This window comes from Tenrec ecaudatus, chromosome 14, assembly GCF_050624435.1.
Source record: "Tenrec ecaudatus isolate mTenEca1 chromosome 14, mTenEca1.hap1, whole genome shotgun sequence".
In the NCBI taxonomy this organism is placed as follows: Eukaryota; Metazoa; Chordata; class Mammalia; order Afrosoricida; family Tenrecidae; genus Tenrec; species Tenrec ecaudatus.
In genome coordinates, this window is record NC_134543.1 from 105,430,767 (window position 1) to 105,455,685 (window position 24,919).

General features: G+C 42.9%; 1 protein-coding gene across 3 annotated transcripts in view; it reads right to left on the reverse strand.

The window, feature by feature from the left end:
* Window positions 1-24,919, reverse strand: part of FRMD5 (FERM domain containing 5) — a 323,765-nt gene that overhangs the window by 279,618 nt on the left and 19,228 nt on the right. The gene's annotated exons all lie outside the window — the stretch shown is intronic.

Sequence of the window (24,919 nt, forward strand, 5' to 3'; positions counted from 1 at the left end):
TCTCCGTGCGTCACATTACAATGCAGATCATGACGCCTAGAAATCTTCCTCACATATGCTCCTTGGAACACGGGTAGAGCACAAACATGCACATTCAGCATCAGAAAAAGATGCTAGCAATACTTTTGAAGATATGTCTGAAGTATATGTCTAGAAAAAACATTGAATTCCTGTTGTATGCAAACCTGTCCTGAAATATGATGCCCAGCCCACAGGAAAACATGGTCACACAGATTTCATATGCAAACATTTATAGAAGTATTATCCATAATAGCTACCAGTGGACACACCCAAATGGCTAACCATTGATGAAGGCATGAATCAGACGTGGCACATTCCCACACATGCAGAACCTGTACTTGGAGCAGGAGGCAGTCATTCCATCAACACAAAAGAATACTGTACAGTTAAAAATCCTTTCACTATACTTACAATCTCAATGCTGATCAAATAACCTGCAGAAATGATCTTTTAATAAAAACAATAATAAACAACCCGAGGAGCTGGATTAGAAGTAGGCTCCTTAATGACCTTCAATATTCAAATGACACAACCTTGCTTGCTGAAGTGAAGAGAACTCGAAGCCCTTGCGATGAAGGTCAAGGCTGCAGCCTTCAACATGGATGGCAATTCAATGTAAAGAAAACCAAAACCTTCACAACGGAACCAATCAGTGCATCATGATATAGAAAAGATTGAAATTGTCGAGGATCTCATCTTAGTTGAATCCACAATCAATACTCATGGAAGCAGCAGTCAAGAGATCAAACCAGCCACTGCACTGGGTAAATCTGCTGCACAAGAACTCTGAAAGGGTTCAAAAGGAAGGATGTTACTTTGAGGATGAAGGTGCACCTGACCTAAGTCATGATATTTTCAAGTGTCTCATGTTCATGTGTAAGTCAGACCTTGAGTAAGGAAGACTGAAGAAGAATGGATGCATTTGCAAATCCCACATGGAAGAAGCACACCAGCCTGTGTGATCACAAGGTGTCGAAGGGATCAGGTATCAGACATCATCAGAACAAAAAAATTATATCATAGTGAATGAGGGGGGGAATGTGGAATGGAGACCCAAAGCCCATTTGTATGTAGGCCACTGGACATCCTCTTACAGAGGGGTCTTGGGGAGGAGACGAGTCAGTCAGGCTGTGTTGTAGCAACGATGAAACATATAACTTTCCTCTAGTTTCTAAGTGCTTCCTCCATTCCCCGGCCCCTACTATCATGATCCCAGTTCTACCTTACAAATCTGGCTAGACCAGAGGATGTACACTGGTACAGATAGGAACTGGAAACACAGGGAATCCAGGACAGATGATCCCTTTAGGACCAGTGGTGTGAGTGGCCATACTGGGAGGGTATAGGGAGGGTGAGTTGGAAAGGGGGAACCGATTACAAGTATCTACATGTGACCTCCTCCCTGGAGGACAGACAACAGAAAAGTGGGTGAAGGGAGACGTTGGACAGGGCAAGATATAACAAAATACTAATTTATAAATTATCAAGGGTTCATGAGGAAGAGGAGAGCGGAGAGGGAGGGGAAAAATGAGGAGCTGATGCCAGGGGCTTAGGTGGAGAGCAAATGTTTTGAGAATGATGAGGGCAATGAATGTACATGTGTGCTTTACACAATTGATGTATGTATGGATTGTGATAAGAGTTGTATGAGCCCCTAATAAAATGATATAAAACTATTTTTTAAAGCTACAGGTAGAATGATACTGATATGTATATCGTTTGCATGTGAATTAAAACTAAGATCCTCTTAAAACAGAAAAAAAAGAATTGATGCATTTGAATATTGAAAGTACCATGGACTGCTAGAAGAACAAGCCATTCTGTCTGGGAAGAAGTACAGCCAGAATGTCCCTTTGCTTCATGTACTTTGGACATGTTATCGGGAGAGTTCAGCCCCTGAGAAAGGACAGGCTTGGTAAAGTGGAGGGGCAGCGAAAAAGCAGAAGATCATCACCAAGATGCACTGACACAGAACTATCACTGCGGGCTTCTGTGTAACCACAGGGAGGAGGATGGCGCAGAGCCTGGCAGTATTTCGATTGGTTGTATGTTCAAACCCACCAGCCTCTCCGAGGGAGAAAGGTGAGGCTTTCTGCTCCTCTCCTGAATTACAGCCTCTGAAACCCACAGGAACAGCTCTACATTGGCCGATAGGGTCTCTGTGAGTTGGAATTGACCAGTGGCAGTGACATGAGGATCAGAGTAAGTAATCACGCTCTTAAAAGCAAAGGGCAGAAAGGCACAAAACATTGTTCTCACTTTCAGTGCTGTTGTTGGGTTCTATTTTAAAACCCTGAGCCTCCAAAAAAACTATGAAGACAGTTTTGCTTTATCTTGCAAATCTTTATTATTCTTTTTGCTCTTAATTAAGCATTTTACTTGTGCAATTGAGACCCTGTTACAGAAAAGGAACAGAATCAAATTGTAATAATTGCTTGCAACTAACTCTTTTTGTAAAAAACAAGTTTGCTATATTTTATTGCAAGTATCAACTATGCATCTTATGTGTTCTTTAATACATTTTTTACATTTAATATGTTCCATGGACAATACGTTTGGTAATATTCCTATGAAATTCAAAATACTCCTTATACCTGCATGCATGATCACCAGCTTCTATAGTCTTTAAAGGTAACTTTTAAAAAATTCAGTCTTCACTAATCCAATTCCTCTCTGGTTTTTCTTTTTCTTTTAGTGGCCCTTAGCTAAGTGAGGGCAGGGGTACCACAGACATGCTGGACGTTCTCCCCAGGGAACTGCTGCACCAGGGCAGCTGCTGGTCTTATAAAAGGCACAGGGTCATAGCAGCAGGACCACTAAGGAAAGCAGGCAAGTCTTAGGGGCATTGAGAAAGATGGATGTCATCAACCTGCGTAAGCCCGTCGGTGATGAGCCCAATTTTGAAAAATAATAAATATATATCATATAATATATATTTCTAAATTTGTCACTAGAGGTCATCGAGGATTGTGCTTTTCAAAGTAAGGTAAATAAAGATCAAGGTTTCTGTGGTTTTCGCACTTCAAACTTCCCTTTAAGCGCGTGACCTAGTGTTTGATAGTCACACATTTGATTTTTTTATCTCTCCAGAAACACATCAGGTATAAATTTTGGGGACTGGCTGTAAGATTCAGATAGGCGGCTGCTTCTAAGGCATTCCCTTTCCATGCAGAACCTCTAAATCTCATCTCTAACCTACCACGTGAAAGTATGAAAATAAGATCTGACATCCATCTTGACTTACACCCACTTTATGTCTGGTACTGTGATAAACAATAGAAATATATCTTTTAAATTTCCCCTATACATATGGAAGAAACTAGTAACAGCAGTTGCCTCTGACAGGGCAAGCTGGGTGTGATGAATTGAATTTTGCACCCCAAAACAAGTATCAACTTGACTGGGCCACAACTCCCAGTATTCTGTAATGATCCTCCATTTTGCGATGTGATGTAATTAATCTATGTGTTGTAAATCTTAACCTCTATGATGGTACTGAGGCAAGATTAATGGCCGTTATGTTAATGAGATAGGATGCAATCTACAGAACTAGGTGTATCATGGGTTCATCACATGTGAGGTATAAAAGACACTAAACAAGTGAGCAGAGCTCTCCTGCCACGACCAAGGAAGAGCCACGGCTGGAGAGCATCTTTTGTAGGCAGGCTCCTGCGCTATAAACCTCCTAGTCCAAGAGAAGACTGATGCTAGGATACATGGAGATCTCTAAGGGACATCAAGGCCACAGATGCTGAGCAAAGACAAGAACTTGCCCCCAGAGCAGACAGCGGGAAGCCTCTCCCTAGCACTGGGGTCTTGAATTCAGACTTTTAGACTCCTAAACTGTGAGTGAGTAAATTTCATTCTATTAAAGCTACCCACTTAGGGTATTTCTGTGATAGTAATCTAGATAACTAAGACATCAGGAGAGTGGAGATTGGGGATGAGACAGAGATCATTTTTTATTCCACACATACACATTTGTTCTGTTATCAAAAACATTAAACCAAATATTTCCAATGAAAAAAAATATCCACAGAACTACAACTTCTACACCATTTTAATACACACGGGATTTTAAAGACATATATAAATTAATGTAGAGCTGAAATAGAAAACCCTCTGGATAATTTATTCTTAAATTTCGGGATCAGAGCCTCCTTATGACCCCACCGTCAACCTTTGAAACATAGTTCATGCACATCAACACTTAACTAAGAACATTTAAAAGGTTTTCTCCACTGACCAAAAGTTCAAGAATAATCTATCAATGTCAATGCAAGAGTAATATTTGTGGCCTATGAGATATCCTCCCTTAGGAATTGAGGCTTCAGATTTACTCCCTTTAAATTACTGTGGATCATCTGAATATGTGAAAAAGCCTTCATATTTGAGGAGCAAAAATCAGTCACTCAATCAATATACATGGTGACCTTAAATTATGAATACATGAGACTCAGGGCCATGAGGCTATTTGGACTCAGCAACCCTGTCGGACAGGCAGAACTACCTCTGTGGGTTTCCAGTGCTGTAACTCTTTTCAGGATTGGAAAGCCTCATCTTTCTCCTGCGGAGTGGCTGCTGGTTTTGAACTGCTGACCTTGTGGCTACCAGCCCAACTCGCATCCCAGGACAACACTGGGGCTCCCTACCCCTGCAAAAACTAGCCTACAATTTCAGAGGCAGACAATTAAAATGAACCATATGGCTGTTTTATCAGTATTTAAGTTTGGGAGATAAAGAGGAAACAGACAAAACAGAGCAGAAGAATCTTAAATACTGGTGATGACTGAAGTTCTAAGAGGTAAATCACACTATTCAGCCACTACTTTGTCAGCATGTGTTAGAATAGAAAGTTTTTATTGTGAAGTGTGAAACGTAACTATAGACAGTCCCCAGGTTACAAGCATGCAACTTATGGACAACTTCTATTTGCCCTCAGCTTGAACTAACGAATCAACCCCTACTCCCAACAAATTCTTCAACAGAATCACCTTCATTTGCTGCAAGCGCAGGTCTTAAACCATTGAAAAGGCTCGAAGCCTTACTTCACGCTAACCCCCAACCAGACTCACGGCCATCGAGTCAATGCAGATTCACAGTGTATCCCATGGTACACGGTAGACCTGCCCGGTGAGTTTTTGAGACTGTAACTGTTTATGGGAATAGAAAGCCCCCTCTTTTTCCCAAGAAGCTGCTGGTGGGTTTGAACTTTGGATTGTAGTCCAACGTGTACCCACAATACCCATAGGGTCCCACTTTGTGCTAACGTAAAGCTAAATAAGAACTGCACGCACCGTTGTAACTTCATTACAAATCCTTAAAGACACAGGGGGCTGGTCTCATTTGTAACCTAGGGACTGCCGTGCCGATAAATTAGTTTATATCATAAATTGAAAATAAAAAATATCACTGTGTAATATGTAAATTTACAATCTAGCTTCACCTTAAATTATTTTCTCTTCCTTTCTTCACTAGACCCCAGATGGGAGAGAAAATGAAAGAGAGCAATCCAGGAGCTGAAAGAACAATCCATGAACCAAACAGGCCTGTATGGCTCTCGTGTCAGTTGCAAATTTCTGATTTCAAAGCCTTTTAAAAAGAAATCTCCAGGGCCTTTCAAATTATGGTCAAGTCATGGGCCTGAGTAGATGACTGAGCCGCTTTGCTGGACTACAGGGTTTTGTTTTGTTTTTTTTTTACTTGATTCATATCTCTTCTCTCACAGCCACGGCTATGTTTGTGCAGTGTCAATGGAGCGATTAAAATTGACCTTTCACAAGGAGCATCTGGATGAACCGGGTTTTAAATGGTGTGCTTAGGACTTTACCTCACTCCGTTTAAAGCAAATGGAACGAAAGTAAAAGCTGATTAATGATTTAAAACACACACACGCAAACATTACCATCAAATTGATTCTGAGTCAGAACCCCTTCAGGGCAGAGTAAATCTGTCCCCATGAAGCTTCCAAGCCTGGAACCTTTACGGCAGCAGAACGTCACATCGCTTCCCTTTGGAGAGGCCGGTGCGTTCGAACCACTGACCTCACCGTTGGCAGCTGAGCACCTGCCAGGGTTCCTGTCATGGAATGATAGTCCTACATGTCTAAATTTGGGAAGCTCTGCTTAATCCCCTTTTTGACAGATTCAGCATCCCACACGAGGGAGGGAGAGAGCCAGAAGTAAGCTGGTGAGAAATTAGGAGTCTCCAGAATCGACTTAGGAGCAGTTCTGTCTTCGAAGAATTGTTCCCATCTAGTTTCCTGTTCTCAGAGGAGGATATCAAACCGAAGAGGAAAAAAGAAATTGCTGTTCCCTTAAGCCCTGCCTAATACCTTGGCCCCTTCCAATATCTTTTCACTTAAAAAAAAAAATCCAATACCACCAAAATAATAAGACACCCATTTCCTTCTTTCTTTTGTTCCTCATAACTTGACAAATAACACCGTCTGGGACCCTGGCTGCTCCGGATATTACCATACACGTTTTCAGCATTTTGTAAAATCTCTACACTCCTCAATCCTTTCCCCCACTGCCCCAGGTTGCTCTGTATACTCCTGGCCCCACCCATCACTCACTAAAACAATGAACACAGAAGCTTATGGGTAGCTGCCTGAAAAATCACACACTCAAAACAGACTTCAAAAATAAATTTCCATGAATGCCTAGCAGAAAGGGGAAAAGCTTATCCTTAGGAATCTTTTTTCTACCTACTACCTGATTTTTATTCAAAGCTGGTGATGGGAGCAAGCGGTAATTTGCATAGCGGATAGGGGACTGAGTCCAATCACTTAGTCTCAGCAGGCCTGGTGCAAGAAGCTCGGGATGCAGGAGGCAGAGATAAAAGACTCAGACAGACCCTTCACTCAAAGACCAACCGTTCTCGCGGAAGAGTCACATAAACCTACAATCACAATATTACCGTGAAGTGTCATGATAGGAATATGCCCAGTGACATGGGATGACAAAACATACACACACACACACACACACACACGCACGCACGCACGCACCTAACTCAGTCTAAAAGGACTGGAGAAAGCGTCTCAGACAAGGTGGCATTGAGACCCAGTCTTAGGAAGATTATTGGGGAGAGAGTGGAGAGAGAAGTCATTCTATGTGGAAGAAGCAACATGTTATACACACACATATAGACCCACCCACTTGTGTATGTGTGTGTCTGTGTGTGTGTACACAGGCAGAGAGAGAAATTCCGAGGAGGTTACAGAGGAGCACTCGTTGGACGGCTGAGCACAAAGTTGATGGTTCAAACCCATCATCTCCGCTGCTGCACACGAGAAAGACAAGAAGATGGGGAATCGCTCCCATAAAGATGGACAGCCTCAGAAACTAGAGGATCACGATTAGTCGGAATCCACTTGGTAACAGTGGGCTAGGAGGGTGGGAAACCTGCCTTCGGTTACCGGGAGTAAAAAGAAAGAGGGCGGAGAAGGCTCACACCAACGCTAGCTAGAAAGGGCTTTGCAGTTCATGCTGAGAGCACTCTCTTCCTCGCTCTGCCATCAAGCCAGTTGACCCACCGAGACCCTGTAGGACAGGGTAGCGCTGTCCCTGTGAAATTTCGAGACTGTGACTCTCCAGAAGCTGACACCCACATCGTTCTCCCCAGGAGTGGCTGCTTGTTCCAAACTGCTCATCTCACAGGCGCAGCCCAGGTCGTAATCCAGCACCCCGTCGGGGATCCCCGGTCCCCTACAGAAGGGCGGAGGCCAAATCAAAGAGAAGGAAGATGGACGAGACACTGCAAGAGCAGTTACAAGACGGGTCAGAAATGTGGGGATTTTCAAGACTCAAGGAAGATGAATGAAGAAAACTTACAGGATAAGTGAGAGGGGGGCAGTTTCAGATGCCTCAGGAAGCAGATGACGGTGCAATTCACTCACACAGTGAAAACAGGTGTTTCAAGCTGTTTCGAGGCCCTGGCGACGGAGATCAGGGCTGAGAAGGAAGCGGTTTTCCATCTCTGAACAAAGCCCAACACTTCTCTGTGACCCCCCCAAACCAGAGGCCTTGAGAGACCAAGGAGGCAGCTTCTCCTGAAGATCCTGGTGTCCTCGGCAGTGCCTTCAGTGAGTCTCACAAAGAGCTACATCTAGCAACAAGGCTGAGACAAAATCTTAACATGGCTGAGACTTCATGGTGACCATTGCTGACAGTTAGGTCTCCCAGATAAAACAGGGGCTCTTTTACAGGATGACATGGAATCCGATAGATCGGGGTAGGGGCTGAAAGTATTATTATCCTTTGGAGAATTCATCCAGGCTACTATTTTATTCTCCCAGGTTACTGAAGCTTTGTTAACCCATTTAATACACTTTTTACCCCAAGTGAAACCATGTCATTCATATTATTTTGTAGGCTGTCCTTTTACACAACACTACCATGTACATCTTTCTGTCATAATATTCTTCTACAATTTCATGTTTAATGTTGAATAGTATCTGATTATGAGACTACCATGATTTACTCAACCAAGACCCTAATGAAGGAGATCTAGACCAGAACAGAGCTGGTCAAGCTAATTTTAAGCATTAAACCAGTCATCACCAATTAATCAAATTGTTCTAATGGCATCTAAGAATACGTAGGTGCTTTTTATGAAGACTCCTGGTCCTTAAAGTTACCTTTAGGCTGCCATAAAAATAAGCAAACTATAAAAAAGGGCACCCCCCTCACCACCCCAGTCCTGTGCCTCTTCACCATCACGCTCATTTCTGAGCTCGCCGTGGCAGCCACGGAGGCAATCCAGCTTTCCAAGAGTCTGACTCTTTTCCACGACCCTTCTGCTTTACCAAGCATGGTGTCCTTCTATCGCCCGAGAACTTGTGCAAAGGACATGTTATCAATAAAAAAGAAAGCAAAGCCACTTGCTAGTCCTGGTTTTATAAGAACATAGTCAACTGCTCATTAATTTTCCCAATCCACTAGCATACCGAGCTGTAGATTGGTGGAGGTGGGTCATTCCCTACAGGGCACCTTGATGGCACAAAAGAATAATGCGTCTCCAGTGGGCTGATCATGTGCTCTTTGTCAGCAGGATCAAGTATAATGCTTTCTACCTCCCTTGTCATCCCATGGATGCGTCCCATGCCCCCACCCCCTGAGTTAGGAATCAAGCAGGCAGAAATGCCTCTACTTCCCCATGCTATTTCTTCTACCAGTAATGTCCTTCAGCTCCCCCAACTTCTATGTCCAACCAGGGCCACTCAAAATGGTCCAACTTTACGTCCTGCAAATAGCTTCCCTCGGCCACCCTCCTCGTAAATGAAGCGGGCCCGGCATGTGCTGCATACATCATAGGACGCGGCATAGTTCGTGGCAGGTTGATTGGACGTCAACTCTCCAATTCCTACACCTCCGTAGGTTGCAGCGTTGCCTCTCCCCGGAATACCCTTACGAACTAATCCATGGCTTCATGAACTCACTACCGACACCTCTTTCCTCCAGCTGCCCTCTTCCCGGTGTGAGGTGCCCTGGTGGTGCCCGTGTAAACCCTGAAACTTCTTCCACCCTTTCTAAAACTCACTTGGATTCCAAAAAAAAAAAGATTGCCGAGAGGAATACTGTGATTTCTAGAGCACCACGAAGCCTCACCTGCCGTAGATATCCGGTCTCCGCCCGTAGTGGGTGATGTGCTTGATAAAGCAGAGGGGCAAGGGACAGGAGGAAGGGCCTCCACAAGAGGGACCGATACAGCGGCTGCGTCGGTGGCCTCAGACATACAGAAAGCATCGGACCGGGCAGCGTTTCGTTCTGCTGTTCCCAGCGTTGCTCTGCGTTAGAACCAATGCAGCAGCACCTGACAACAACTACACCTGCAAGGAGTTAGATGCCCGAGTGGTGCTGTTTTAGTAGCTATGAAAGAGGAAGGTCCGTGCCTGGTGAATAACGACTTCTGCAGGGTCTCGGGCCAGGGCCAAAAGCTGCTCCCTGCCCTCCTCCCTTCTCTCTGCTCTGCTAGGATTTGGACAAGGACCGCTCCTGCATCGTGCGGAGAGGCTGCAGTCGATTAGAAGCCTCGTCAAGTGCCTCCACGTCATCCCAAAAAAGTCAAGTGAGATGTTGATAGGTATCATCATCATCATCATCATCCGCTTTTAACCCTAAATTCTCTGTCCCTGCCTTCCTTCCAACAAGCAGCTGTGTCTCAAACCTCTGATCAATGTGCTTCTGCCCTTTAACCGCTATACCACCTTCTAGGAAAACAGGACATAAAGAAACAGGACAAACTAGACAGGAGGGTCCCCGCCTGGAACACCCACCTGTCATTTCTGGTTCTCACTGTCCTCCCTCCTTCTCCTTTCCGGAGCCTGTTCCTTTCCAGACAGTCAACATGTTCTCTGCGGTTTCTCTGAGCATCTTTACTTACAAGTATAAGTGATCATCTCAGCAGATGCCAATAAGGTAAGGTCAAGATTGTTTTCATTTGACCTTTGATGTTATGTAGTGTATAACTCCACCTGCCAGGGACAACCTACCCTGTGGTTACTCCTGCTTGACCCTACTGTACTGTTTATTTTCCTATCTTAAGCACTCTTTAGCATTAACATGAAAACACACTTTTTAACTTTTGTGTATTTGAGTAATTAGCATGTTCAAAGCATACATTACTGTTCATCTTTGCCAGATTCAGAACGACTGTTTAAAATAAAATTTAAATTAAAATCAGAGATCATACAAGTAAAACATAGTCATAGACAGTGCAGTACAATAATGAAAATTAATAGGCCACTAGCCTACTCAGTAACAGGATAATGATACAGAGAGAAAACTCTGAAAGTTGGATTTGAACCAGCAGTCATATTTTCAGGGATGTATGGATACCCCCTCCCTGGAAGAATGCACAAACTACAGAGGACAGCATTAAAGATACAGCCCAGAGAGGGGGCGGGTCTGCTCAGAACACAGGGAGCAAGCTAAGAGGGAAGGAGAGAGGGGGGGGGGACTGCATCCTGGCCCCCCAAGCCCTGAGGATGACATTCCTCCTCGGAGCAGCCAATGCACAGAGAGGACCATAGGGCTGGTCCCACCATGAGACATGACACCCCCTCACTGACCCATAGCACTATAGGGGACAATGCTGGAGACACGGTGTGGGAATTGTGTCCTGTCTGAACCCCCTCACCTGCCTCCCCCACTCCCTTCCCCCACCCCCACACAAACACACTAGGACAAAACACAACAGAGTGCAACAGAGCAGCAAGGGGATCAAAGCAATGAAGTCCCCGAGGAATCCCCAAAACAGACTTTGAGAACAGGGCTTGGCACCTTAACAGGCTCGATTAGAAAACATTCATGAGGATCAACAGACAGGCCTGGAAGTATTTATAGGACTTTTTTGAATTTTCCCACATGTCTACCTATATAAGATAGGCAGGATAAACAATCCCGAGGAGAAAACAACGGGACTGACGATTCTGAGCGGACAAGGGAGAGAGGGAAGTAGGGGAAAGGTAGAGGGAAGCCAACAAACCCAGGGACAGGGGAACAACAAGTGATCTAAATTCGATGGTGAGGAAGGCATAGAATGCCTGATGGGGTTTTATCAAGTCAATACAGCCAAGAGGAATTGCTAAGAGCTGAATGAAAGTCAAACATGATAGTGGGACAGGAGGAAAGTAAACAGAAATAGAGGAAAGAACTAGGAGGCAAAAAACTTTTATAGAGGTTTAAATACAGGCACATACATATGTAAGTATATATTTTATGTAACCATAGGGAAATTGGTCTATAGACATATATTTATATGTTAGGTATTAGGATAGCAGACGGACATTGAGCCTCTACTCAAGTACTCCCTCAACACAAAAACACTTTGTTCTAATAACCTGGCATTCTGTGATGCTCACTTTCCCAACAAGATTGCTAAAGACAAATGGGTGCATAAGCAAATGTGGTGAAGAAAATTGATGGTACCCAGCTATTATAAGATATAGCATCTGGGGTCTTAAAGGATTGAAGATAAACAAGCAGCTATCTAGCTGGGAAGCAACAAAGCCCACATGAAAGAAGCACACCAGCCTATGTGATCACAAGGTACCAAAAGACTCAGGTATCAGGCATCAGAAGACCCAAAACAAAAACAATCGTATCGATGTGAACAAGGGTTAGCGGGGAAGGGGGAGTGAAGAAATAAAGCCCAGCTATGGACAATTGAACATCCCTCACAGAATGGTCACAAGGAATGGACAAACCAGCCCAGGATGCAGTATAGCACCGATGAAACATACATTCCTCTAGGTCCTTAATGCTTCCTTCTATCATGACCCCAGTTTTACCTTACAAATCCAGCTAGACCAGAGTATGTACAATGGTACAGATAAGAGCCTGGGCACTCAGAATCCAGGGTAAATAAACCCCTCAGGAACAGTAATGGGAGTAGCGATACCATGAGGGGTAGGGGAAGCTGGGGTGAGAAAGGGGGAACCTGGGGCAACTGACATATAACATCCCTCCCCCCGCTCCTGGGCCGGGGGATGAACAACAGAAACATGGGTGAAGGAGACAGCAGACAGTGTAAGACATAAAAATGATAATAATTTATAATTTACCAAAGGTTCACGAGGGTAGGGAGGAAGGGGGAAGGGAGGAAAAATCACGAGGAGTTGAAGCCAAGGAAGGGCTCAAGTAGAAAGAAAGGGTTTAGAAAAGGATGATGGCAACATATGTACAAATGTGCTTGATACAATTGATAACTGGATTGTGAAGAGAGCTGTAAGAGCACGCAATAAAATGATTCACTAACATTTTTTAAAAGAATCCCTTTTTGTTTGACTCAGCATGTGAATTGAATTGAATTCTGAGTCTTGGTGGGAGATAGTACAGAAGCTGACAGTGCCAGATACATACTTTCACAGCCTTGGCTCCATCCCTTGTACATAGGAGAAAGCATGTGACTTGGGCTTAGCCAGCAATTCCCACCCTAGACTTCAACTCTTAAACTGTGGCAGCAAAAGGCAGAGACTCCGGGGAATTTAGTCGGACCATACAGAGAGAGAGGCCTGGTGGGTTACCTGTTGGGCTGCTAACCGCAAGATCAGCAGTTCGAAACCACCAGCCACGGCACAAGAGAAAGACGAGGCTTTCTATTTCTATAAAAAAAAAAAAGTCTCAGAAACCGTTCTACTCTGTTCTATAGACCCTCTCCGAGTGGGTCTGGGCTCCATGGCAGTGGGCTTGGTTGTCTTATTGAAACACAGAGATGGCTAAGATATCTGCAGCATCAACATCAAGTGTGCATGGGGCAGATTGTCGCAGCTCAGCACTGGTGCTCAGCGTCTAGTGTCCTTGGTGAGTCGAACAAGTTGTGGCATCAGAGCTCAGAGGCAGAACAGTCTCTCCACACTGACTCTGTGGAGTAATTGTGGTCATGGTCAGGTGTACCCCTAGCTTCCCATGTTCGTTTCCCAAGCCTACTTCTACACACTTCCGTTGGGTCAGACATGAGTGACCCAACATTCTTTCAATAAATTTCGCTTCTCTTAAAATCAGCCAGAGTTTGTTTCGATTGCTTGTAACTAAATACCTGGATAAAATGAGCTGGTGGCGTCAGTAGCAGATATTAGACTCATCTATCCACAACAAATTGCTAATATTTCTGGAGCACCCGCTTGCTATATCATACCTTTTTCCCCTCCAGGGGAGGAGGAATCAATTGACTGCTGTATGATTTACAAAAAGTAAAATTCATCCTTTTAAAGTAGTGTGTTTGGTAAATGCACACAGTCATCTAACCGTCACCATAATCAAGATACAGGATATTTCTATCATCCCCAAAAGTTGCCTAATGTCTTTCTAAAATCAACTCCTATCCCCCATACCAGCCCCTAGCAACCTTTGAGCTGATTTCTGTGCCTATATGCTTGCTTTATATAGAATGTTACATGTATAGAATTACACAGTCTGTAAACCTTCATTGCATTGGTCAAAAGGGCTTAAAGAGACCTGCTGACCATGTTAAAGAGGAACGCTGTCCTTCTGAGGAGGAAGATGCACCTGGCTGGAGTCATGATGTTTCTAATCACCTCCTGAAGTTCACCTCATGTAGGCAAACACTGGACAATACATAGAAAGAGCAGAGCAGGGCGGAGGCAGTGAAGGACATTGGCAAAGCCTGTTGACTGTGCCATAGATGGCCAGAGGAATGAACACATCTCTGTTGGAAGGAGGGCAGCCAGAATACTCTTAGAAATAAGGACGGTGAGGCTTCACCTCATGTACTTTGGTACTTTGGACACGGTTACCAGGAGAAACCAGGCTCTAGAAAGAATATCATGCTTGGAAAAGCAGAAGATCATCGACAAAGAAGACCATTCCCGGCGGGGTGGACCGACACAGTAGTAGTCATTGCAACAACAGGCTCCCACAGCAAAACCGTGGGAGCATGGTGCAGGCTGGGACAGTGTTGCTTGAAGTTGTCTATGGACTCACTCTGAGTTGGAACCGAGTAACAGCAAAGTGTTCGTAGCTGTCTTCTGAGATGAACATGATACCTGAGACCCATCCATGCTGCACAGAGTGCTAAGTCCCTTTATATTGCTGAGTAATCTGCTTTATCACCATGTTGCTGTGTGTACCCATTCACCAGTTAATGGGTATTGGGACCATCTCCCAAAATGCTTTTTAAACAGAAATTTATCAAAATAGTTACACTAAGCCCAGGATTAATGAACCTACAAAAACAGCAAGTGGAATAACGGTTTCTGGGTGGAAGGGGATACAGTGGGGGGGGGGGGGGTAAAAGAGAGACAATGTCAATAAGTCCAGGAAGGAAAAGAAAGTTTGGAAACTGATGGTGATAACAATTGTACAATACTGTTTGATGTGATTGAACTATGAAATGATATATGATGTGATGTGATGGGATATGATATATATAGATATACCAACTCCCAATTAAAAAAATAGCTTTACTCTACCTTCTAGGCATTTACCTAAAGGTAGAAATCTTAGGACAGTAAGACATTCTCTCTAGTTAGTATAAAACATCTTGTTCTACTTTAAATCTGATACTCAGATATATTTATGTAATTTTCCTCTGATTATTCTTTTTTGGCATACTTGCAAAAATAAAGAGATCATTATCTCCAAGATCAAAGGGAAATTATGAGAAAAATTCTGAAGGGGGAAAAAAATAAGAAATGCAAGTGGATGTTTGGTTTCTCCATCCCTCTCATTCTATGCAATGCAGTTGAAAGCAGAGCACTACTTCCGGGCCACTCCTCTCTGAAACCAGCCCCGGGCCTAACTCAAGGGCCATCTGGTCCTGCGGTCTGATTCATCCTGCAGGAGCTCCGTCCCAGTCCTGCTTCCATCTTTCTCTAGCTTATGAGTGTGCTTCAGTCTCTGACATTAAAAGAGAGAGTAAACATGTATGTTTCTATGTAGAAAAAAGAATAGTTCGGGGGTGGGGAGTGGGGGGGAAATCATAGCAGCCTCTTTCTGAAACTTAGAATTCCAATTCCACTGATATATTCTGAAGACAGAGGTTGGCCGCTGTATCTCCACTCCTTCATACATACTCCAAATAAGTATCCATGCCAGATTCTTAGATTCTATTATCTTTTGTAAAAATTTTTGTTGTTTTCAAAAATTATACATTTGTTTGACACTACTACTTTTCAGTCACTTTTCAAGCATACCCCTCATGCCAATGGACATCAGTCAAAGGCATGATTATAACTATAAATAAAGGTTAAAAATGATTTACCTATATACTCCTGGATAAGCCGAGTTTTTCAGCACATTTTTAATGCAGTTTTCGTGATATAATTAGGTGCCTCAGCTGATATTCGGGTCAGCTTATACTTGAGTATAAATTGAATTTTAATTAATTAAAATGCCTAGGCAACTGGGGCACATACTTATCTATAATAAGGAAAGTTGATTCAGTCCACCTAAATAGCTTTATTAGTAAAATAAGACCATTCTGGATGAAATGTATGGATATCACCTAATGTATATAAAACAGGAAGAAAATCGGATACTGTAGCATACAACATACCTCAGAGATAAAACTGTGAACTTGACTACATCACATTTACTCCTTGAGACAGGAGGTTTTCTTGCTGTTACAATTTTGCCATAAAGTATAACATGAATTTTGGAAAGGTTCTCTGTGACCTTCCAAAGGCCAACTTACCCTTTAGCTAAAGGATAATAATAATAATTTAAAGATGGGAACATCACCCTATAAATGGTTCTTTACATAGTCCCCATGATGGTACACCAGTTCTCCTGTTTGTTTATCAACTTGTTAGGGAAAGGACTTGAGAGGTTAAAAAGAGGAAAAGAAAGGAAGGAGCCATAGAAGGAGCGAAATATAAATATTGGTGACAGAAATCTTCAGCTAGATGGGCAATGGGAAATAATCGCAATAAAATCTAAATGACCCCATGACTTGGAGTATGAAAACACTATCAATAAATAGCAGGAGTTACAATTGATGTATGTATGGATTGTGATATAAAAGTTGTATGAGTCCCTAATAAAAAAATTTTTTTTAAAGAACTAGCAGGAGAAATGAGTCTGTGAGATCCTACTGGTACCTTTGGTTGAAACCCAGTTAAACTTTCCTATATTTAAATCTTAAAGCTTTCCAAGGTGGCCATCTGTCCATCAAAATGAAATGGGACACCTTCTAAACTTTAAAAGTAAGACAGAGATGAGTGGAGGATGAAGGTAAATTGAAGCGGTTACTAATATAAAGGCAGAAGTTCTGAATTTTTTTTATCAGTTCCCCCTTTCTACCCTACCGTCCCCTTACCCTCCTGGTATCGCCACTCTCATGATTGGTCCTGGGGGTTTATCTGTCCTGGGTTCTCTATGTCTCCAGCTCTGATCTGTACCCATGTACATTCTCTGGTACACTCAGATTTGTAAGGTAAAATTGGGATTATGATGGGGGGTTGGGAGGCCATTAAATAACTAGAGGAAAGTTTTATGCTTCATTGTTGCTACACTGTACCCTGACTGGCTGGTTTCCTCCCCGCAACCCTTCTGTTAGGGGATCTCCAACTGCCTACAGATGGGCTTTGGGTTCCTATTCCGCACTCCCCCTCATTCACAATGAGACGATTTTTTGTTCTCTGATGCCTGATACCTGATCCCATTGACACCTTGTGATCACACAGGCTGGTGTGCTTCTTCCATGTGGGCTTTGTTGCTTCTCAGCTAGATGGCTGATTGTTTACTTTCAAGTCTTTAAGACCCTAGACGTTATCTTTTTTGACAGACGGCACCATCAACTTTCTTCACCACATTTGCTTATGCACCCGCTTTGTCTTCAGCAATCGTGTTGGGAAGGTGAGCATCATGGTCCTCTCTGTGCATTGGCTGCTCTGAGCAGGGATATCATCCTCAAGGCTTCATGGGCCAGGATGTCCTCCACTCTCTCTTCCTCCCCCTTCATTTGCTCTCATGTGCTCTGATCAGACATGTCCCTCTCCCTGAGCTGCAACTTCAGTGCTGTCCTCTGAAATAAATTCTTCTGTGGGAGGGGCAGTTGTCCACGTAGTTGGGATTGGGGCTGGTCCCTCAGACCTCTTACTGGTTCCCTGCTTCATGCCGGTATATTGTGCATCAGTTATTTCTTATTGATCAGAAGTTCTAGCTGAAATTTATATATGCCGTTCACTAATTAAAATGAGAAAATTAATTACTATGAAATATAATTTAGTGGGTAAAATCTTTCAAGAGATTTTATGGGAGGAAAACTAATACAAGAATTCTGTTTAAATGTGCTTGTATAATATAACTTAAAAATAAAATGATCATCATAAAACTGGAAAAGAGAGAATGCTCATTTCTATGTTTGTTAATCTCTTCTGAATAGCGAAGCATATAAAACTGATCATCAAGGAATCCAAAAAAGCTTAAATCATATCTGCTACAGTTCAAGAGGAGCTTGGGAGAGAATACTGTTTCTCTGAGTCTTCCTGGAAGACGGCGGGGGTTAAACAACATAAAATTTAAATCCTGTCTGACACACTGCCCAGAGTTAGCTCACCATTAAAATTAATTAGGCAATAGAAAAAGAAGAGTGGGAAAACCAATACATTTGAATCATGGTATTGGTAAATAGTAAGTAGGTAGATAGGTAGGTAGGTAAATAGATAGATAGGTAGGTAGGTAGGTAGATAGATAGGTAGGTAGGTAGGTAGGTAGGTAGGTAGGTAGGTAGGTAGGTAGGTAGATAGATAGATAGATAGATAGATAGATAGATAGATAGATAGATAGATAGATAGATAGATAACACCAAAAAACAAATCAGTCTTAGAAGAAATTTAACCAGAATGGTCCTTAGAAGCAAGAATGAAAAAGACATGCGCTCATTTACTTTGAACACATCTTCCGAAAAGACCAATCAGTACAAAAGGACCTCATGTTTTGGTAGAGGGTACGTCAAAACAAAGGAAACTCTCGATGAGATGGAGTGACACAAAAACCTCACAATGAACTCAACACGCCAACCATCAAGAAGATGGTGCATCATCGGGCAACCTTGCATTCCGTTACACATAAGGCGTCGAAAAGTCATTGCCAATTCCCAGGCAATTTTCTGTAGTAAGCTAAGGAATTGCTTCCCGCTGTATCAGATCTAATCCCTGTAACCTGTAAATGTTACCCTCTATGGACCAGGGTCTCTGCAGATGCTATTAATTTAGGAATCTTGAGACAGAAATCGTACCTGTACTATCCAGGTGAGCACTAAATGCAATCACAAGAGTCCTTTGAAGAGGAAGAAAAGGCAGGAGACCGAGACTGTAGCGATTTGAGTCCAACCCAGCAGGCACCGGAAGCTGGAAATAAAGGTAGATCCTCCCCCAAAATTGCCAAGGGAGGCACAACCTTGCCAGCACCTGGATTTTGGCTCTTCGTACCAGAGAGCCTCTAGCATCAGGCCTCAAGCACTGTGAAGAAATGAATGTCTGTTGATTTCAGCTGACAAGTTTGTGATGATTTCACAGCAGCCACGGGCAACTAATCCCTTCAAATATTTTTTTAGGAGTCATTCAACATAAGTCAAGCTGCAAAATGCATTTACGTGTTTAAAACTATCTTGTGAAAGTCCTTACATGTGTGAACCATAACATATATAGTTCTATCGTCCGCATCGCATAATTTATTTAGCTTTTCCTGTTTTTTTTGTTTCCATGTAAAATCAGCTTTGCAAAAATAATATGCAATACCCTAATGAACATCTTCATACAGAAATACTTTCCTGGCTTACAGTTATTTCCTTCGAAGAATCCTATGGATGAACTTGCAAATCTTTACAGAAAGGTTGTACCAATTTAAACTCATTGCCAATGTATCTTTTTTTTTTTAATACTCTCACTGGGCTCTCACATCTCTTATCTTCATAGCTTTTAGTTTTTGCTAACTTAAATAATAAAAATTGGTATCGTCTGTTCTGTTATAGCTTTTTGCTTACAAATGAAGTTGAGAGAAACATTTTTCTTTTTTTTTCTGGAAAGGCTTTATTACTTTGGGGGCGGGGGTGGGTGGGTAACGGCACTCAGTTCTTCTTGGCAGCGGCCTTCCTCATGGCGGCCAGCACGTTGCTCAGCTCCTCTCTCTTCCTCTTGGGTCGGGTATGTGTGCCCACCCGCTTCTTGATGAACTCAAGTGCCCGCTTGTCCTAGGAGACCTCGAGCAGCTCCTTGGCCCTTCGCTCGGAGGGTGCGAAGCAGCACACCTCCCGGATCCTGACCCGCACGAACTTGGTGTGCTCCGTGAGGCGCCCGCGCCGGGGTGGCTGTGGCTCGGCTTCCTCACGTTCTTGGTCACCTGTGGCCCTTGTGGAGGCCCAAGGCCATAGGGGAGCGCACAGCCATGCGACTCTTCGATGGCTGCCGCAGCAGAAGGCGAGATAAACATTTTTCATGTATTTCTTACCAATTGTACGTCCTAATTACACTAGCTGACCATTCAGGGGCATTTCCCCCATTGTGCTATGGGGTTCTTTCTTAGTATTTATACAGAGTTTCATTGTTTGTCTTTTTGTTTTTTGTGTGTGTTTGTTTTAAGGATAGTCACCTTTTGCCATTTTGCTTGCAGATTTCCCCCCACCTGGATTTTTGCTTGCCTTTTAGCTTTGTTTTTGAGCTAAAGAATTTTCAGGTTTCATATGCTACATCTATTGCTTGATTGTAATCTTTATGATTTCTTCTTTAAGCTTAAAAAGTTCTCCCATGCAAGGATTAAACAAATGCCTATATTTTCTTCTAGTGATTCCTAATACTGCCTATTTGGAAATTGAGGTTTATCCAAGTGAGACACCACGTCTATGGAATTTTGTATTTATCCAAGCTCTGACCGTGTTTCTGAAAGTCAATGAATCCTTTCAGCTAAAGCAAATGACAAAAGATTTTACATCTTCGGCACTGTGTTAGCCAGGGTTCTCGAGAGAGACCAAACCAGATTGCTGATAATGATAGATAGATATAGATAACACAAGAAATGAACAATTAAATTATAAACAGATAAATAATACAAGAAATGAACCGTTAAGCTATAAACAGATTGATATATAACACAAGAAATGAACAGTTAAATTATAAAGCAGAACAAATGGCTCAGTGCGACTCACTCCCATGAGAGACTTGTGAGACACTGGCAGTCCTTTAAGTCTTGAGGGCCGTCAGGTCGTCCTCTGTAGAGAGATAACTAGGCTATCCCAGCACAGGCAGCAAACAGCAAGGCAGGTCACCAACTGTCAGTCCTCAGCTCCAGAGATGTAAATTTCATTCATGTGGTCTTAACGGGACCTCAACTTACAGCGACAGTCCACAGGCTAGGTGTCCCACAGGTAGTGTGCCCTTTAAATTGAGGCACAGAACAAGCAAGGCAGCTGCACACTGGTCCAGTGATTAAAGAGCGAAAGACAAGAAAGGCGAGGCTCACCAAGCCAGTTATCTCTCCACCCTTCAATTAATCCCACTTGTGTTTATCGGCCAGGTTGGCACAATAAACTATCTCAGGCATCTTAAAATTCAACTAGCACCTGCATATCTAAAGTTTTTCCTAAGAAATCTGTCTTTACCCATTGAGCTTTTAAAGACAATAACACTAAAGTGGATGGCCAATGGGTTTCACCTCCAATCAATTCATTTCCTCCAGCCCTGGACTTAGCAGAGAGAAAGAGAACCTGTATTAGTGCTGTGGGCTGTGGAAGACAGCTGCAGTGGAGTCGGTTTAGATTCATGGGGGGTCTGTGTGTATCAGAATAGGACTATGCTCCAAAGGGTTTTCAATGGCTGGGTTGTTTTGTTTTTGGTTTTGTTTTGTTTTGTTTTGTTTTTAAGTAGGTTACCAGGCCTTTCTTCTAAGACACTTAAATGGATGGATCCCAACCTCCAACCTTTGTTTTAGCAGTTGAGCATGCTAACCATTTGCACCACTGAGACCCTGCTACACTCTAGGAGCCCTGGTGGCATAGTGGTTATGCATTGGGCTGCTCACTACAAGGTCGGCAGTTCAAAAACCACCAGCCCCTCCTCAGGAGAAAGATTGGGCTTTCTACTGACATAAAGGGTTACAGTCTCGAAAACTCACAGGGCCCTTGAGGGTTGGCAACGACTCAATGGCAATGAGTTTGGATTTACAGGGGACGCAGGAGGGACAAGCAGCAACACACAGGTTTGGTTTTTTTTTTTTGGGGGGGGGGGCTGCTGTTGTTCTCTCTGCCTCAGACTTTCTTTAGGGCAGAGACTTCTTCATTCTTCATCTTCTGTATCTGGCCTAGAGTCTGGCATATAACAAATACGCAGTAAACATCTTCTGAGTGACGGATGGATGTCATGTAAATGTTCCTTCAGGAGGCATTTCATTAACACAATTTAGCTTCAATTGTGTATGGTCACTTAAGGAAAGCGTATGTTCTGCGAAACAGAATATTGTTGCTATTTATCTTCTGTTCAAAGAGACATTGATACTAAGATCAATTAACAGTACAAACAGCCTGCTAATCAGGTAAAGTGGCTACCAACTCTATTACCAATTCAATGAATAGACACAATCCTTCCCTGAAAAACAGTTATTTACCTGTTGGGATAATTGGAAGAATGAATCAAATTGCGTGCTTGGGAAAGCATATCTCACTAAAGTAGACAATGTGAACATAGTACCTAGAATGGATGTGCCATAGTTGATACAACGATGCAAACATAAGTCTCACATGCTCAGGGGTTTGCCAGCCAAGAAATTAATTTTATCAGGAAAAAACGCCAAGATTTTTCATCTCTACAATTCTCTTTTTATTGCTGTTAAAATATGTATAACACGGCATTTGGCAATTCAGCGTTTTCCTGTGTGCAATTCAGTGACACCAACAACATCAATCATGTTTGCAACCATCGCTAATATCTGTTGTCACGTTTTTCATCACCCTTTCACAGAAACTCAATGCTCCTCAAGGATTCTTCCTTTTCCCCCTTCCTCCCGCCTCTGGTACTCACTATCAAACATTGATCCTTGTACATTAGCCTAAACGAGGTCCTCCATGAAATGTTTGTCCTTGTGTGATTGACTTACTCCACCCTCAGCTTCACGTTTTCAAGGTTCATCCATGTTGCAGCAAGTATCAGGGCTTCATTTCTTCCTTTGTTTTTAGTGGCTTATTGGCATTGTCGATACGGAGGCTTCAAACAGTTCATGAAAAGTATGAAATCAGAAAGTAATGGAAGGTGTGGAGACCTGCCGAGTTTGAAGGGCCTTGAACATGCATGTGCTCCAGCCCAGCCCACAAGGCCTGGCCTCTGAGGGGTGGGAGGGAGCCAGCGGGGTCTTACAGATACAACTGATGTATGGATTATTAGAAGAGCTGTAAGAGCTCCCCACCTATTCCCAAGATCTTTTAAAAAAATAAGGAAGTAATGGAATTTTTCCCATGAACTTTTTGAAGTCCCTTGTATACTACAGTACACTACATTTTATTTATCCACTCATCTGTTGGTGGACATTTAGGTGGCTTCCACTTGGGGGTTATTGTGACGAGCATCCTGATGAACTCTGATGTACATGGATCTGCATGCATCGCGGCTTTCCAGTCTCTCGGGTTAGGTAGCTACAAATGGGATGGCTGCGTCACGTGGCGGTACAGCAGGTCCAAGCTGCCGGGAAGCTCTGTGCAAAACTTACTGAGGAACCACTCCCCTGTTGTCCAAAGCTACTGCACCATTTCACTTTCTCACCAGCAATGGAAGAGCGTTCCGACATCCCACATCTTCACCAACATTTCTTATTTTGATCTGAGCCATCCTAGTTGGGGGTGGGGGTGTGTGAAATTCTTTCGCACATAGAAGATTACCTTTTTGATTAAATTCACACAAGAAGAGTGGAGGGAATGATGTGCATATATTCTTGCTCACTGCCAAATAAAATAAAATTTAGAATTCTTGTCATTGATTCTTGTGCCAATTTTATTCTGGGTGATAAGCATAACTGAAACTATAACAGAAATGTCGAGAACAGTTACTGAATGTAAAAGCTTTTTAAAAATGACTTCCACTATCTAAAACTGTACTTAAACTGTATCTTAACAGCCCATGCAGAGCCCAGGTATCCATTTAATTGCATGCTGGAGTTAAAAGTTAAAATTGTATGAGCAATTTCATTTGCAGGCTGGGGCAATTTTTTCATTTGAGTTGATGAACTTTCCCGAGATAATTTATTTTCCATCCTCACCCACTGCCCCCCATCTATTCCTGAGCCTTTTCTTCCATCGTCCAGATTGTATCTTTTTTTTTTTCCAGATTGTATCTTTATCTCTACATATTCTCTTTCTCTCTTCTGATTCCCTCCCCAGTGCCAGTCTTAATAATGCCCGGCTCCTCTTCTGCTGAGCTAAAACAGTCCCATCCCATCCTAACGTCTGCCTGCTGCTACCGGCCTCCTCTACTTCAAATGTTTCTTCTCTCCCTGTGGTTCCGTAATCAATACCATCTCTGAATCGCCTAGGCTACTCCGCCCCAGCTCTTACTTCTTCAAATTGCTCTATTTTGCTCTCTCCTGTACCCACAGGCTCACAATCAGTGGTCGCGGAAAGAAAACTCACATGGCAAATGTGCGGGCCCTAGATGAACGAACACTCTTGAATCTTCGTCAATGGAACCTGTACCCTGAGCAGAACACTGAAGGCTGCCTCCTCTATGACACTTGGTTCACCTTTCTTCTCATCTGGCATATGACTCTTCTTCAGGGAGGAAAATATAAACTGTCCCCTACACAAAGGTTACACTTATACTTAACCAAATGACTGCTTTGCAACTGCAATCAGCCCCAGATGTTGGGAGGTTTATATGGAGGTATGGATACACACATATGTATGTATGTATGTGTACAGAGATTTAGATATGTAATATTTTAAGTTTTATGTTATATTGTGTGTATATATGTACACAATATTCATTATGTAAAATACATATACAACCTAAGATCAGCCTTAGAAACTCACAGGGGGAGTATTACCCTGTCCTACAAGGTGTTATGAGTTGGCATCAACTCAGTGCCAGTGAGTTTTGAGTTATGTACATACACATATATATTAGAAGGTTTTGTATAAGACTTCTTATATATAACATATTTGAAGGTTTTATATATAAAAATGTTTTTATATATTATATATGAAACCTGAGATCACTAGGTAAAAGGAGGTGGAGGAGGAGAATGTGGAAAGAAGTGGAGTTCCTAAGAAAATGAAGTTGACATCCCCACCCCCAGCCAGTCCTGGGGCTTTGGGGCTGGTTCAAGGGGAGTCCCTCTGGGACATGGGGATACAGTGGATGGTGTGACCCTTTACTGGGCATGCCTACACAGTAGGGTACGCTGGGCCCCTCTAGGGTTGCCCTTATGGGCTCCAATAAATTTCTTCCCTT